This window comes from Triticum aestivum, chromosome 5B, assembly GCF_018294505.1.
Source record: "Triticum aestivum cultivar Chinese Spring chromosome 5B, IWGSC CS RefSeq v2.1, whole genome shotgun sequence".
Lineage (NCBI taxonomy): Eukaryota > Viridiplantae > Streptophyta > Magnoliopsida > Poales > Poaceae > Triticum > Triticum aestivum.
The window spans coordinates 153,998,683-154,013,307 of NC_057807.1; positions in this window are offsets into that span (position 1 = coordinate 153,998,683).

Consider the following 14,625-nt stretch of genomic DNA (forward strand, 5'->3'; position numbering starts at 1 on the left):
GCACTTGTCATTGTTGGTGTAGACCGAAGAAGGTGTGCTTTGCCTATCCATCACAAGAATCGAGAAAAGGTGAGTAGGAAATGAGATAAACAATGTCAAGTTACCTTTTCCCAAAGTTTAGGATGTATTCCATTTCACTCACTGTGAAATGAAAGAATAGTGGAATTGGTACTGGACTTTTTCCCTCACACCTATAAAGGAAGGCTTATGGAGTAACTTGGTGAGGATAGTGGCACAAAACTTTGATGCAATTGTTAGTAAGAGTCAATAATGTCGAAATAGATCCACAAATTCGCAAGTAAAAGAAGTAGACCAATAGCAATATATGGCGCACCGAAACGCACACACGGATAAATAAATGGGGTCGTGCAACTAAGGAATGAGCACAAAATTTCGAATCCACGGAAAACGCTCGTGTTGCACAACTCAAGAGAGACGCTAGCACAATTGCTCTATAGGCGGATACGACACTTGTGCACAACCTATAATATGCAAAATGTATCAACCTTCTATCCCAAGTATGCTATATATGTATGATTCCTGGTGTTTCGCACATGATGATCAATGATGGTATATGATATGCAATGTGGCGATGCTATGGCTACTGCTTACAAGATCTTTTTTTCTCTTTTTGCTTAGAAGCTTATTCTCTCTTTTTTTGATATGTCCACTATGCGAAATGCACAAACCAAGATAGCAAATGTGTATATGCGGGAACAATCTTGTGGCGCAAGGGATGATATGATGATACCACGATGAGGATACCAAGATGATATGGTATGTATGCAATGGAAGGTTTAGATTGATGATCACTAATGTGCACAAGTAACGTTGCCGGCAATACTCAATGGCTAGTATCGATAGGCAAGTGGCAGAAAATGGGCTAGGGGTTATCAATGCAACGGAAAGAATGAATGTACAATGATGGGCTACCATGATACCAAGATGATCTAGAGGTTACCGTTAGTGGCGATGATGAGTGGCTGTGTTCTTGATGTAGAACCGTTCCTAATTAGCGGAAACACCTTAGCAAACATAAAAATGTGAACTCAAAATATCCAAAGGAAAATGTCTAAAGGTGGTAGCAGAAAGCGGTGGTGTTCTTGCGGAAGCTCAATTGTATTGAGGAAATGCAATGACGGGTTATGCAAGTTGGAGTTGAAGTGTATGGTGGACTAGGTTATGCGGAAGGTATGGTGGTGGCTGATGAAGAAGTAACCATCCCTAAGTAGCCTAAACACCTTAGGAGACTCGAATCACAACTCAAGCAACCAGTAATGCGATGGGGAACTAATGCAGAGAAACCCACGGTCATCCCCATGGACCTACCTACGTCTCCCATGACACCACTTGGACCAATCACAAGATCTCAAGCAAAGGCTATTGAAACTAAGGTGAACTCGCTCCTCTCCAAACTACAACTATCTTCATATGAGACATGGCTCCTACCTCAAGCGGAGACCCTATGTGCGATCAGGTACTTGGAGGAAGGCCACGAAGAAGCTTCACCCAACGGACAAGACGGCAAGGATACCAAGTACAAGGAACAAGAAGAAGAGCTGCCAGAAAATCTCTAGCCACTGGATGACCGGACCAGGCTGTACGTCTGACGCCTGAAGCACCAACTAGCTAGCCAAGTCCCAGCCAACGAACGCTACATGAGCCGGACGAACAACGTGGACCAGACGTCCGATGCCTCCCAGCCACCGGACGACCGAGCCACTCCAAACGACTGGTGTCACCCAACAGAGAAATTAACGGAAATCCGACACCCCGATGTCACGTAGCCCCTCACTCCTTAGTCCCGTCCTGGTGATCCTGTCGGGGCTAACGGTGGCTGAGGTATGCGCGGGGCCGGGCTCTGCCGACGTAGAACACAAGAAAATAGGAAGGAAATCACAAAATCTAGCAAATCCAGAAGCAAATATTACAGACCATGAATTGTTCTCACAATACTAGACACGAATTTAAACGCCTCCACGAGGCATGGTGCATGTTGCAGGAATCAAAGCAGGGAAAAGTCTGCGAGAGGATCACCCCTGGGCAGCGCCACCGCTCATGGTAGAGTCGCACTTGGCAGCCCCACCTCCTCGGGTTGCGGGGCCGGCAGAACCTCGCTTGGGCGCGGTGTTGAAGGCGTGGAACTTCGACAACAAGGCCTTGGCTCGAGCCTTGACGGCTGCAGCAGCAGCAGCGAAGCGCTTGGCGTCCATGGGCTCCAGCAAGTCATCGAGGTTGGCGTCGGGGTTGTGGAGGTAGACATGACTAAGGATCCGTGTCAGCGCTGCAGAGGAGAGGACGCGAGCCTTGACTTCAGCCATGGGGCCAATGCCGATCATGACCTCCTCAACCGCCTCGACGAGGAAGGGAACCAGCTTAGCGGGGCCTTCCTTGGCTCCGGCCAGTGGCTTCTCCAGGCCCCCGTCGTAGAGCGTTTTCAGCGCTACGCAGACCCTCTCCTTGTAGAGAGCGAAGGCCGTGCGGTCTTCGGCCAGGAGCTTCGCCTTGCCATCCAGTTCGACCCTCTCCACCTTCAGCACCTGCTCCAGCGTCTTCAGCCGGTCACGGTCGGCTGACAGTTCGGCGTCGCGCTCCTTGACAGCAGCCTGCCGAGCTTTCATTTCCTGCTCCTTCACCTGATGGTCGCGAATCTCCTTGGCAAGCTCATCATGCAGCCCTTGCAATTCGCCCTCCAGCGTCTTGCAGTGGCCCTTGGTGGTAGAGGCATCCTTCAACGCCTCGTCACGAGCGGCCATGGCCTGGGAGGTGGCTTGCTTCCCCTCCTCGGAAGGCACCACAGCCTGGCTCAGCACCGCTCAGACGGAGGCGTCAGAGCTAGCCCAGCTGGAGACTAACTCCAGGCGCCCGGCCACCAGGCGGGGGTCCGCGCTCTGGAGATCCTCCAGCAGCTGGCTCAGTTCGTCGGCAGCATGGTCCAAGGCAGCAGAGGAAGCAGACGAGATGGGAGCCGATGGAGTAGGAGGAGAAGACGGCAGCGTAATCACAACCTGGGAGGTATGGACCTCCTGAGTCTTGGCAACCTCGGCGACAGCGTTGCTACCTCTTGAGCACTGCGTTGGATTTCCCTGAAGCGGAGAGGATGATGCAGCAAAGTAGCGTAAGTATTTCCCTCAGTTTTTGAGAACCAAGGTATCAATCCAGTAGGATACCACGCACAAGTCCCTCGTACCTACACAAACCGATAGCAACTTGCAACCAACGCTTAGGGGTTCTCAATCCCTTCACGGTCACTTATGACAGTGAGATCTAATAGAGATAATATTTTTGGTATTTTTGATAGATAGATGCAAAGTAAAAAGTAAAGGCAAAGTAAAAACAAAGCAAGTAAATAAAGTGATATAGATTGATGTGATGAGAATAGACCCGAGGGCCATAGGTTTCACTAGTGGCTTCTCTCAAGAGCATAAGTATTCTACGGTGGGTGAACAAATTACTGTTGAGCAATTGACAGAATTGAGCATAGTTATGAGTATATCTAGGCAATGATCGTGTATATAGGCATCATGTCCAAAACAAGTAGATCGAAACGATTCTGCATCTACTACTATTACTCCACTCATCGACCGCTATCCAGCATGCATATAGAGTATTAAGTTCAAAACAGAGTAACGCCGTAAGCAAGATGACATGATGTAGAGGGATAAATTCATGCAATATGATAAAAACCCCATCTTGTTATCCTCGATGGCAACAATACAATACGTGCCTTGCTGCCCCTGGGTAAGGACACCGCAAGATTGAACCCAAAGCTAAGCACTCCCATTGCAAGAACTACCAATCTAGTTGGCCAAACCAAAAAGGATAATTCGAAGAGACTTGCAAAGATAACTCAATCATACATAAAAGAATTCAGAGAAGAATCAAATATTTTCCATAGATAATACTGGATCATAAACCCACAATTCATTGGTCTCAACAAACACACCGCAAAAAGAAGATTACATCGAATAGATCTCCACGAGAGAGGGGAAGAACATTGTATTGAGATCCAAAAAGAGACATAGAAGTTTTCAAAGTACATACAAATCTGAATGTGACAGACCCATTGACTAAACCTCTTCCATGGGAAAAACATGATCAGCACCAAGACTCCATGGGTGTTAGATTCATAACTATGTATACTAGATTAATGACTATAGTGCAAGTGGGAGACTGTTGGAAATATGCCCTAGAGGCAATAATACATTGGTTATTATCACATTTCCTTGTTCATAATAAAGGTTTCTTATTCATGCTAGAATTGTATTGACCGGAAACTTAAATACAAGTGTGAATACATAAACAAATACTATGTCCCTAGTGAGCCTCTACTAGACTAGCTCACTGATCAAAGATGGCTAAGGTTTCCTAACCATAGACATTAGTTGTCATTTGATAATGGGATCATATCATTAGGAGAATGATGTGATGGACATGACCCAACCGTAAGCTTAGCATTCGATCATATCACTTTAGTTTATTGCTATAGCTTTCTTCATGTCAAGTGTCTATTCCTAAGACATGAGATCATGCAACTCCCGGACACTGGAGGAATACTTTGTGTGCTATCAACCGTCACTCCGTAACTGGGATATCATAAAGATGATCTATAGGTATCTCCAAAGGTATACTAGTGCAGGATACTGCTAACGCGATACTACGATCAGAGACCCTTCGAGAAACTGCGTGTGATGCAATAATCGCAAATGGTGGTGTCAGAGAACCGTAAAAAATGTGCAAAACATTTGCAATGACGGATGCATCAAACACTGTTCAGATTTTAGTTGCGTGTGCAATGCAGGGCATACGGTTCAGTTCAATTAACTGTTTGCGACGAGGAGTAAAAAAAGAAATGGACAGCTATATGAAGGCGTGTGCGACACACAGCATACGGTTCACTAGGATGAGCTGTTTGTGATTAGGCAACACAAAAGAAACGGTTGGCCAGATCAAGGTGTGTGTGATATACGGCATGTGGTTCATGCGGATGAACTGTTTGTGTTGAGACAAGAGAACATAAATGGTTCAATATAACAAGATGTGTGTGATATGCGGCAAACAGGTCCGTAATCAGAAATGTGTGCGAAGACCGATAATAACACAGATGATTGCTGCTAATAAGATGTGTGTGTTGTGCGATGGGATTGCATACAGAACAACAACATATATATTACATGCATGATTAACCAAATTAAACATCCAATTACATAGGTGGCTACTACAACTATGGCATTTGCACACACCAAAGTAAACTATTACATGCATAATTTCATAGGTGGCTACTACACACATGACACTTCCACACACCAATAAAGTAAACTATATATTACATGCATGATTAACTAGCATAAATGATCATCTGATCATCATCTACTTCTTGTGACACTTGCTCTACTTGTGGCTCGATCCGGGCTCGTTGATTTGGGTAACGAGGCACTTCCTCATGTCAACGATCCGCCTGTGCATCTCGTAGCATGTGTAGACGCTCTTGGCCGCGAACCTGAGGTAAGGTTCATCTAGTCGCCGCATCCAGGCCCTGTGCCAGGATAAGGGATTTGTTCTCTAGGCATCCTGCTTCATATTTTCGTAGTAGGGGTCGATGATGGCCGAGGCGAGTTCGACCAGGGAGTCCTTCTTCGTGCTGCCCCAGATGCTGTAGTGGTCACGGATTTCAACAAGGTTCTGGCAGGCCAAGCCAGTATCACTGAGCACTTTTACATCGTCGGTGGTTTCCACCATGGCGAACTTGTAGTCGGTGCTGTTGACAAACCTGTTGAAACGGTCGCAAGGCTCTCTGGCCATGCAGTGGTAGATAAGGACATAATGGCGCACACACAACTGGGAAAGGACAACCTTCTGATCTATGCCGGGACTACCGACGGTGTAATGGAGGTCAATGCCGACCACCATGTACTCGTCTCCAGCAAGAAACTGCTCAACGGTGTTGATGTATTCATCCACCATGGCCGGTTCGATGGTGTAAACCACTAAGAGATCCGTCTCCCTCGCGTGGGTCTCCACTTTATGCTCGCCGAACTCCATTGGAGCGCCGTTAGGCATCCCCTCTCTATGTGTCGTCGTGGGTGTGCTTGTTGTGTTGTGGGGCGCGATCGAAAGGTTGAAGATACTAAGGTTATAATGGCCGTGGGAATTAAAGGGGAAGCCGGACGGCCTGGAATATTGATCGACATGCCCTAATGGCAGTTCTAATTCGCAGCGCATAACTCCATCGTGCCGCACGTAACTGCACCGCGTGGAAACGCGCGCGACGCAACCGCATGCATATGGGGCCCCGACGTGATCGTGCGCAGGCCCAACCGCTAGCAGAGCGCGCGCCGAGGGACGCGAGCAGAGCGCTCCGCGGTCACCTCAACGGCGAGCAACCATATATATGCATATAGAAGTTGAACACGCAAGGAAAAGCTGTCCACAACCCGATCGCACCGACGGATGCGAGCAGAGCGTGCCGCGGCGCCTAACGGCAAGCACAACATGGTGCAGTGCCTAACGGTGAGCATAGCTTGCCGAGGGACGCGAGCAGAGGCCGGCGCCGTGTGTGTTGTGGGAAAACGCTTGCTGGTATATAATCTCAAATTTAACCAACAAAATAATAATGCATGTCACAAAAATTATATAACTGGAACTATGTTCAAATACGAATCCAACGATATAATCTTTGGTGACATGCATTCGTATTTTGTTAATTAAATCCTACTTATAAACCAGGATGGGCGTATAGTATTTAATTAAATCGCAAATGTTTTTTATTAAACATATGTGTACGTGTCCTTTCGTCCTTCTCTCGCACGTCTTGTCACCCCGCTGCCGCAGACGGTTCGAGCGCAAGCTTGAGGAACGCGTGGGGGCGGTCTTTTGGCCAAACGGTGCTGAGCCCGTTCCCGTGCAACCACGCAGGTTCCTGCGCAAGCTTCCCGTCTGACTCAGTGAAATCCTCCAAAATCCCAATGCTTATCAGCCTACTATATAAACTCTCACGGCCAGTGAGCCCTGCGTTGCATTTCCCCCTCTCTCCCTATAGCTTATCTTGTCGGCTTCTCCAAAAATCGGCAATGGCACTGGACCGTCGTCGTCGCTCAGCCACTCCGTCGTCATTAGAGCACAGCTCCAGCTGGGAGGCTACACCGCGGTGGCGGCGCAGTCCCCACCGTAGTGTAGTGCGTGCGACGTCCCAGTTGGGTGTGCGCAGAACACACACCACACACTCGGTCGCCGGTGCCCGTCGGCAGCCGTTGTCGGCCGCCGTTGCCGCCACAGCACCGCCAAAAGCCAGGGCCATCACCTGCTCTACCGCCGTGGCCATCACCCACTCCGCCGCCATGGCCATCACCCCACTACCGGCCACCGTGGCCATCACCCGCTCCGCCATCACGGCCCAAAGGCGGGAGGTGGTGGTTGTGGCCACCACCCCATCGTCGTCCGTCGTGGACGCTAGCCCACCGTCGACCACCGGGATCATCACCCACTCCACCACCATCGCCCACAGGAGGGAGAAGGAGGTGGAGGCCCGCACGTGCGGCAGCGACCTTGTGCGCTACATCGAGTTCCTGCGGGAGGAGGAGGAGGAGCGCCTCGTCGAGCATGCAAAGAGCCTTACCGCCGCCGTGGTCGCGGCACACGCCGACGCAGAGGCGAGGAATCAGGAGATCTATGAGGAGAACCACCACTACAAGAGGGGTCGTCTGGAGCAGCAGAGGGTGTTCGAGGTGAGCGCCGCTGAAGGTGCAGCAGCGGCAGGCACCGTATTGAAGTTATCCAGCTCGTCGGTAGCTCCTGCTCCTCTTCCTCTTACTGAGCATGCTCGGCAGAGGAGAGGCTGCCGAAAGTAGTACAAAGCCCCTCCGTAGTAGTAGTATTTAGGGGCTATTTTGTTCAGTTCATCTGACTATAGATGTGCTGGAACTGTACAACGTACTTAAAATTAGCTAGTATATATAGTTGAACTAGCTATTTCAGTACGTGGTTGGCAACAATTGGGGAAGAGTTTGGTCGGTTCAGCTGTAAAGTTGAACTGTTTGTATAAATTAAGCACGACTGCTTAATCTATGAATGAAATATATGCTTAATTCCTGAATTTTAGTTGCAAAAATTAGATAGTGCTAGTGATTTTTAGCTGCATATTTTGACACATCGCAGTGTTACATGGATTGACAAATGGCAATGTTACTAGATCAGCAAATGTCAATCTTTCCACTTTGACAAATTGCAATATACCCAATATGACAGATGCAGATCTTACCAAATTGTCTGTACGTAGTTGCACACGGGTCATCCGAAAAACAGTTTGCGTTGAAGGGAGGTAGAAATCCTGCTTGCCAAATTTTCGCTTGGCTTAGTGCCGAAGTCTCGCTTTGCATACCTTATTCAATCTGAACCGTTTGCATTGAAGAGATGCACAAATCCTGCGCAGCGAATTTTCCCTTGGCTTACTGCGGAAGACCATAGCTCTCACTTTGCATACAGGTGTTCTATGTAAAACATTTGCGATGAAGAGCTGCACAAATCCTGCTTGGCACATTTTCCCTGGGCTTATTGGGGAAGCTGTCAGTGTACATACGGGTGTTCTATCTACAATGTTTGTGATGTTGAGTGGCAGCTAGTTTTTTCAAAATGCATTTGTTGATTGTTATTCGAGTGCGCCTTCTCTCAAAATGGACACGAAAATTACCACAGCATGTCGGGTGCCATTCCATGATAGCATGCCAAGTTTCATGAATTTCGGACAAGTTTTGGATTTACTAGAATTTAAAAACAAAGTATCTCAATGTTTCCCGGCAATCAATAGTGCTGGTGTTTGAAATTCATTCCCATTTCTTGCATGGGACCTAAGCATGCACCCAAGGACATAGATTTGATTTTTCAACCAATTTATATGCACTGGAGCATGTGCATGTAGTTCAAATATGAATTATGCACGTATAATGCATAGAAAACCCAGTTAATATATAAAAATGTCCAAACGAACCCCAAAAAATTCCAAAATTGAACACAACACTCCTGTTGTTCTATGTTGACACTAGAATTTTTTTGAAAGCAAAAACAAGCAACGGGTATCATTTCGTCCCCAAAGGTGGCACGTTCCCTACCGAAACCATCAAGCTTGTTGTGAGAAGCTCTCGTTTGTGAGAAGCTTATATCCAAACCTGCCCCAAATGGTACAAAAATTTTACCATGGCCTGTCAGGTGCCATTCCATGATAGCATGCCAGGTTTCACGAATTTTAGACGAGTTTTGGATTTACTAGAATTTGAAAACCAGGTATCTCAATGTTTGCGGCCGAGTGATGGTGGCAGGGTGTTTGACATTCATTCCCATTTCTTGGATGGGAGCTAAGTATGCAACCAAGGACACATATTTGAATTTTTAACCAAATTATATGCATTAGAGCATGTGATGTAGTTCAAATTTGAATTATGCACACCGATGCATTGCAAACTCAATTAATGCATAAGAAATATGCTAGCGAACCCCAAAAATTCCAAAATTTTACACAACACTCATGTTGTTCTATGTTGACACTAGAGAAAAAATTTAAATCAAGAAGAGGCAACAACTATCGTTTCGTCCATAAAGGCAAAACGTTCCCTACCGAAACCATCAGGCTTGTTGTGAGAAGCTTTGGTTTGTGAGAAGATTATACCCAAACCTGCCCCAAATGGGATAAAAACTTACAACGGCATGTTGATGCCGCTCCATGATAGCATGGCATGTTTCATGAATTACAGACGAGTTTTGGATTTACTAGAATTTAAAAATCAGGTATCTCAATGTTTGTGGCCGAGTGACGGTGGCAGGGTGTTTGACATTCATTCCCATTTCTTGCATGGGACCTAAGCATGCAACCAAGAGACATATTTGAATTTTCAACCAATTTATATGCATTAGAGCATGTGCATGTAGTTCAAATTTGAATTATGCACATAAATGCATTGAAAGGTCAATTAATGCATAAAAATGTTCAAACGAACCGCAAAACTTCCAAAATTTAACACAACACTCATGTTGCTCTATGTTGACACTAGAGCAGAAATTGAAATCAAGAAGAGGCAATGGATACTGTTTCATCCAGAAAGGTGAAACGTTCCCTACCGTAACCATGAGGCTTGTTGCGAAAAGCTCTGGTTTGTGAGAAGCTTATACCCCAACCTGCCCCAAATGGGACAATATTTTTACCACTGCATGTTGCTGCCGTTCCATGATAGCATGTCAAGTTTCATTAATTTTGGATGAGTTTTCAATTTACTAGAATTTTAAAACCATGTATCTCAATGTTAGTGGTCGAGCGACGGTGGCAAAGGTGTTTGACATTCATTCCCATTTCTTGCATGGGACCTAAGGTTGCAACCAAGGACACACATTTGATTTTTCAACCCGTTTATATGAAATGGAGCATGTGTATGTAGTTCAAATTTGAATTTTGCACATGAATGCATAGAAAACTCAGTTAATGTATAAAAATGTCCACGCGAACACCAAAATATCCCCAAAAATTGCAAACACTCCTGTTGTTCTATGTTGACACGAGAAATTTTTTGAAAGTAAGAAGATGCTACAAATATCGTTTTGTCCCCTAAGGTGGCATGTTCCCTACCGAAACCATCATGCTTGTTGTGAGACAAGCTCTGGTTTGTGAGAAGCTTATACCATAACCTGGACCAAATGGGACAATATTCTTTTATCCCAGCATCTTGATGCCATTCCATGATAGCATGCAAAGGTTCATGAATTTCAGACGAGTTTTGTATTTACTAGAATTACAAGAGCAAGCACCTCAACGTTTGCCGGAGAGCCACGGTGCCATGGTGTTTGAAATTCATCCCCATTTCTTGAATGGGACGTAAGCATCAACCCATGGACACATATATAATTTTACAACCCATTTTGGTGCATCGGAGCATGTGCATGGGGTTTAATTTTGAATTGTGCACCTGAAATGCCTAGAAAACCAAGTTACCGTATAAAAATGTCCAAAGGAACCCTGAATAATTCCAATTTTTTTGACAACACACCTATAGTTGCATGTTCACTACAAATAGAAGTTCTAGCAATTCAAACACCATCCTTCGCAGCTGTGACCCCATTATGTAATTCAAATCAAGATGAAAAATCAAGTAGATCCCACACAGTTTATTATCACCAACTATGTGAGATGCAGTACAAAATATCCTGGAGCACCGTCGGTGTATAGTATGCCTATGGCTTACGCGAGAAGGTTCGTCGGCTACAGTCCACAGCCGGCGTGTCAAGCACGCTAGCTCACTCCCCAAATATCATTTCACTGTTCAATCGTCGCCGGTGAAAGATGGGGACGTGGACCCACATCCCGAGGGCAACTTCGGTGGCCCACTCTGGCGAGAGCGTGGCCGTAGCCGCCAGGCGCATGCTAACAAGCTTCATGAGGGCGACCGAAATATGCGACCGGGCAGCCAACACAGCCCAAACGGCCGTTGTTGCTTCTCAGGCAGCGGCAGCAACATCTGCCTCGGGGATAGCAACTGGCGAGAGTGGCACAACAACTGTCTGTTCTGTAGCGGCGGCCTTAGCCCTGATGGATGCCACCCAGGACCATATCGATGCCGCCCACGCCCAACTCGTGGCGGTCACAGCACAAATCGAAAGATGCTTCTCCGATAATGGTCGGCAACCCACGGCTGAAAAGTTCGCAAAGGCCGAGAGCGTTCGAGCAGTCGTCCGTTCCTGCGCGGCATACCTTGCCACGACGGAGCACGTCAAATCCCAAATGGTGGCCGCCCACACCTAGCTCATGGCAGCCTTTTCCAAAGAGATGGCGGACGCGGATGGCGAGATGCTTGCCGAGTATGGTGTGATGGATGCCATTGAGCCCCTTCCTCAGTCGACTGTCGGGCGCGAGCTCGACATGGAGGAGGCGGCGAAGATCGACAAGCACCAACCGTAGTAGTACTCTTTGTTTTGTTTAATTAAGAGCGCGGGTCTTTAATTTGTTAGAGTAATGTTTAGGCCAGCCAACTATGTTTAATTGTTGAATTTGCTCGATTAAGACGTGTGGGTGTGTTGTAGTCTCCTTTGTGTACCCAAATTATGCAATGACGTGGATGAGCATTGTAACCAGGGAAATTGGAACCAAAATTTTTGACGTTCAAACTGATCGCACACGGGTTTAGCTATCTGAATCGTTTGTGATGTTCACATATCATACACAGTTCTGAATAAGGGACCGTGTCTGATGATACTTTGCGTGCCAATTTTTTCGCTAAAGCGATTCCAAATTTTTGGCTTCTGCGGAAATATCTACCTCCCCGCCCCCCTTACCAAAAGCCACATTTCCCCTGTTTCAGCCTTCCTTTCCAAGTTGAAACCTTCACTCCTTGCTTGCAGCACCGCCCCCTCGCCGGCGAACCTCCTTCACGCTACCCGGCCTCGCCTATCCAGGCAGGTAATCCACACCCGACCCCCATCCTCCTCCTTCCACATCCCACATGCCCCGACCGCCGGCGTGGGCACGACAGCTTCCACCCAAATCACCAACCCCTCCACCAAATAAGCGCCGCCCTAAGCCATGGTGCACACAGTATAGCCAAGATCTTAAGGAACATTTGGCAACGGAGAAGCAAATCGCGGCCGCACACGCGAATGAGGTCGTGATGGCTGCCATTCGTGCCGACCCCCAGATCTTGGAGGAGCACCTTTCCATTTGCTAGCTACGCCGGTTAAGCATGCTCAGTTTATCCGTTGTGTGTGCTGCCCCTGTCTTTCCTTATCAAATTCTAGTGAATTGTGCTATCTACTTTTACCATGCAATCTGTTGCTCTAGTGTATACACTACTGGAATCAGCTTCTTTGTCGTCCGCCATGGATGACGGCAAAGGCATACAAGGCGGACGGCAAAGACCTTTGCCGTCCGTCAGCTGACGGCAACATGTCCGGTTGAATGGGCTACGGCAAAGGCTTCTTTGCCGTCAGCTGGCGGACGACAAAGATGAAACGATCTTTGCCGTCAGCCGGCTTACGGCAACGGTCCTGGACGGCACACATGACACCGTCCGGCCATTAGGGGGCTAACGGTGAGCTTTGCCGTCAGCTGGCGGAAGATAAAGTAACCAAATAGGATAGCCCCACGTTGAATAGGGAGCTGCCACGTGGCATCTTTGCCGTCCGCTGGCTGATGGCAAAATGCTTTGCCATCCGCTGGAGGACAGCAAAGATCCTGTATAGCCCCAGTTTTTTCTGTTTTTTCTTAAATTCATTCAATTTGAACACACAAGTTTCAACACACAAATTTCACAAAAGACATATCCAACACACAAGTTTCATCATATATACATACATAACCAACACGTACATAGTTCCATCCATACATATTACAAAAGTTTCACATTGTTCATCCAACACCGTTATCCATCCATCCATGCAAGTTCATCGATACAAAATAAAAGCAGAAAGGGAAAAGAAGCACTCCATCCATGCAAGCTTCCGTGAATTAAATGAGATCTACAAAATGGGAAACAAGAAACTTAGAAGAAGAAGAAGAACATGAATAAGAAGTAAATGAAGAAGAAGAAGAAGAAGACTGGAATAAGAAGTAAGCATATACTTAGGTAAAATGGAGCTAACCTAGCCAATTATGCCATCTTTGAGTGAACTAAGCATATTATGCCATCTTGGTCATTTTGGAGCTAACCTAGGTAAACTAGGTCATTTTGGAGCTAACCTAGGTAAACTAGGTCATTTTGGAGCTAACCTAGCTAAAATGGATCATATTGGAGCTAACCTAGGTAAACTAGGTCATTTTGGAGCTAACCTAGGTAAACTTGGTCATTTTGGAGCTAACCTAGGTAAACTAGGTCATTTTGGAGCTAACCTAGCTAAAATGGATCATATTGGAGCTAACCTAGGTAAACTAGGTCATTTTGTAACTAACCTAGGTAAACTTGGTCATTTTGGAGCTAACCTAGGTAAACTAAGTCATTTTGGAGCTAACCTAGCTAAGATGGATCATATTGGAGCTAACCTAGGTAAACTTGATCATTTTGGAGCTAACCTAGCTGAAATGGATCATATTGGAGCTAACCTAGGTAAACTTGATCATTTTGGAGCTAACCTAGCTAAAATGGGTCATATTGGAGCTAACCTAGGTAAACTTGGTCATTTTGGAGCTAACCTAGGTAAAGTAGGTCATTTTGAAGCTAACCTAGCTAAAATGGATCAAATTGGAGCTAACCTAGATAAACTTGGTCATTTTTGAGCTAACCTAGGTAAAATGGATCATATTGGAGCTATCCTAGGTTAAATGGGTCATTTTGGAGCTAACTTAACTAATTATTCCATTTTTGAGTTAACTAAGCATAATTATGCCATTTTTTACACAAGTAAGCCAAGTGTATATGTCATTATTGAGCAAACTGTAACGCCCCGAGACCGACGCTCCAGAAGACTTCCAGCTACTCCGAGTTTCGTCGTGTGATTTGTTTTGTTTGTTGCATCATTTGCATTGCATCATGCCATAATGTCATTTATTTTTTTTAAACTTATCTAAATAAATTGTATGCATCTTCGATCCATTTAAATCGAGGGATTCACATGGTGATTTCTCTTTATAACATATCCTCTCGATATTTAGGGAGTTAT